This window comes from Cupressus sempervirens, chromosome 11 (assembly GCF_028749045.1).
Source record: "Cupressus sempervirens isolate cs-2001-9-10 chromosome 11, ASM2874904v1, whole genome shotgun sequence".
Lineage (NCBI taxonomy): Eukaryota > Viridiplantae > Streptophyta > Pinopsida > Cupressales > Cupressaceae > Cupressus > Cupressus sempervirens.
In genome coordinates, this window is record NC_143128.1 from 411,990,911 (window position 1) to 411,994,620 (window position 3,710).

Genomic DNA, 3,710 nt, shown 5'->3' on the forward strand with positions numbered 1-3,710 from the left:
TCTCTCTTTATACCCACATCAAATTGATTATTGAGTCCATATAAAAAGAAATTCATCTACCAGTCTATAAATGGGTTCCCAATACTCGTCAGTTCTATAGGAATCCTTTTTAGACACATGGTTCATTGATACATCAAACCCAAAAAAAATCAGGGTGTCAAGCACAACAGATATTGCACCCCTTACAATAAATCGGGTACAATACATTCTCTAAATCAATCTTCATCACTTTGTTGAGGGATATTACATGATAAATTTTGATATTGACACAACCTTTACAATTAGACAAACTGACTTACAACCAAACCAAACACATTCAACACAAACCAAAGTACATAATCTCTAACAACCCTTTGTAGCATGACTACAATCTCTAGCACATCATCTCACCTTCTAATCTACGCTAACTCCCACACTTTTTCCTCAAAAGAAGTTTGTATGCAGTCTCTAGCACACTCCCTTGTACATAGATGCTCTACAAACTTCTAATCTCTATTTGACAACTTCACACTATGCTTTGCTTTTGCCTTTGCCTTTTTTTTCATACTCCTCACAATTGTATCATCTTCACCAATCTCAACCCACTATATAATTGGGCATCTTCAACTTCTTTTACATTAAACACTTGATCTCTCTTGGCATTTCCTCCTTCAAACTACCCACTCCACATCAATTTGGATTTTTCCACATCACTCCAATAAGCTATGTCAATTAGAAAACAAACTTATGGACCACTCTTGATCTATGCTTCAAACAACTTGCACAACATTCTCTCCCTTGGGCTAGCTCATTTACTCTTCAAACAACATGCTCCTTTGAAATTCGATCCCACAATAGATCAAAATGCATCTCAAAAATCACAAGATCGAATTGTGTCAAACTCCACTAGAATCCAATCATTTCTTTGGCTCTAATACCAAGTTGAGAATCCCAAATATGGGCTTTGCTAACAAAGGCCCAATCAATTATAATTATAGGCAAATATTTATTAGATATTATGTACATAGTTGTTCAAAGTTAGTTGCGAAATTTATAGTGTATAGGTCAAATAGTGCACAAAATGTGATAAGCATAGTCAAATTGGTGGTTGGGTTAGTGGTTTACAGTGTCGACATTGGCTTGTGATGATTAATTTACCTATCTAACACATTGAGCATTTATTCAATAGTGAATCTGACTTATATGTGTGCTATGTAGTGTGGTGGTATCACAACGCTTGCTTTAAAAAATAAAAACTTCAACTATAGTGATTTTGAAATGCATTTGCATGGAAATATTTAAAGAGATTTCATCGTGGAATATTTGATAACTATTATTAGATTGTGGGCTATTGAGAATCTTTAAGTGGTTTTATTCACATTATCACTTAAACTGTATTCTATAGTTTGTTAATATGACAAAAATTTATGGCAATGCTATTGAGATCTTCAGTGTTATGGTGGTTATTTATGTTTTAACCCTTCCCTTTGGATCTCTCTCACCTCATAATGTGAGAGAAAATATTTATGTTGTTGATAGTAAAACCATTTTCAAACTTTGAAATCTCTATGTCCCTTATAAAACAATGACTTGTGTCATTCAATAGATGCAGGTTCCTAAAAGGCAGTGAAATTTATAGAATATGGTCCATGATATATATACTCTCTGATATATATGTTGGGCTTGGTTTAGGGGCAACTAATCTATCATCTAATATTTTTTAGTTGACTCCACATGGTTGCACTTGTGAAAAATTGTAGCTTATGGATGGTACGTGGGAGCATGGATAGAGGAGTTGCTAATAAAATATTAAGGTCTATAGTTGAATCTTTGAAAGTCTTTCAAAAACTCAAGCAACAACACGATATGGTAGATAACTCAAATTTTTTTTTATCTAAATGGACTACCTTCCAACTTGACTTGAATGAGATAGTGATTAAGGATGAAGCACAAAAATTACTCTTTTGAATTGAATGAGACCATAAGTTAGCTATGGGGATTGAACAAGCATGTGTGAAGGTCTTAGTTAATTTTACCAGTCATCTAGTGGGAGTGAAACATGAAATAATTTGATGTTTGGTGATGTTTGAATATTCATGTTCACTATGTATAATATATATATATAAAGGTGTCAAATGGTTATCCAACAAACACTTCTAGGAAGATATATATGGCTTGATAAGTTCACCCTCAGTCTTGCTAGATTATGTGTTCTCTGGAACACCCTCTCTCTTTGAATTGGTACTTTGGTGGCAAGCTACATCTCCAATGTCTATTGGATGGATCACAATGCTATCCTAATTGATAGAGTTCACTTGGGATTGTTAGCTACCGATCTTTTTGCTCTTTTGCACAAGACTAGAATTCCTATATGTGATCGATCTAGTAGAATCCTATGATCCCACAAGCATAATGGTGAATTCAGTGTCAAGGTTCTTCTTGTGGACTATGTTGCATGGTAAAAATATTACTTAGGATAACCTCACCAAATGAGGTTTTATCTGGCCATAAATACAACCTTTGTTTGAAGGAAGAAGAAAGCATCAACCACCTCTTTTTGCATTGTCAACTCTCCATTGTTATTTGCTAGCTCATTCTTGGCAAGTTCAACCTCTCTTGGGTGTTCAACAAGAAAAACCAACAATTCACCATTGGTTGGCATTCCCCCTCCCAACACCCTTTTCTCTGGCTCCTTTGACAATAAATCCCCCTACTTTTTTTGGAGCATTTGGAAAGAGAATAATAAAAAGATCTTCAAAGATACTGAAAAATATCCTCTTGATGTTTTTCACCTTCGAACCAAGCTTCTAATCAAGAACCTATTTGTCTCCCATTGGAAGAGCCTCAAGTACCCTCCCAAGGTTGATGGCCTTCACATTGATAAAAATTGGAAAACTATTACCTTTTACAGACATGACAATCTAAAACCCTCATAAGAAAGACTACTAAATAGATCCCCTTGGAGACCATGTGGGACAAACATAACTTTGATAGTCTTGCAACCAATGGGCAAGAGGTTGGAGGAGGATTAATCTACAATGAAAAGGCCACCATATAGCTATGTATGTTGGTCTTCTTAGGTACCATACTATCAACCAAGAGAAGGGTATGCCCCTTCCATGAGGGTTGAGATTTTCCATTGATTTGGGACACATGAATTTAGAAATTCAGGGGGATTATAAAATCATTAAGTGGAAATTCAATATTATCCTTTGCAACATCCTTGGCCTTCTCAACAATTTAGATTGGGTGATATTAAAACATACCTACAGGGAGGGGAATTTGGTGGCAGATTCTATGGCTATAGTTGGCCTAATGCATGTTAGCCTGAATTTTTGGAGAGCAGCCAGTCTACTTCCCAAGCCTACTCAAAATCTCATAAGGAAGGAGGAAGGCATTATCAATATTGATCAGCATGATATTTAAACATTATAGCTTGGGTAACCTTAAACCTGACACGATAGGGCCTTTCCTCTTTGGCACCTTGTTTTTGAATTTAAATATTATCATGCATGAGCCTTTCAAAATGGATAATGATTAGGATTTTGTTTCCACAAGTTAGTCAAGATGGACTTGCACTCATAGCATTGTTTAGTGTACTACTCATGATGGTTCATCATGTGTATACAACTTTACCTCTTCCACTGGTATGCTATATCAAAATTTGGAGGGCACATCATTCTACTTTGTATTGTGAGTAATTTTTCAACTCTAAATTTTAAGCTTCATAA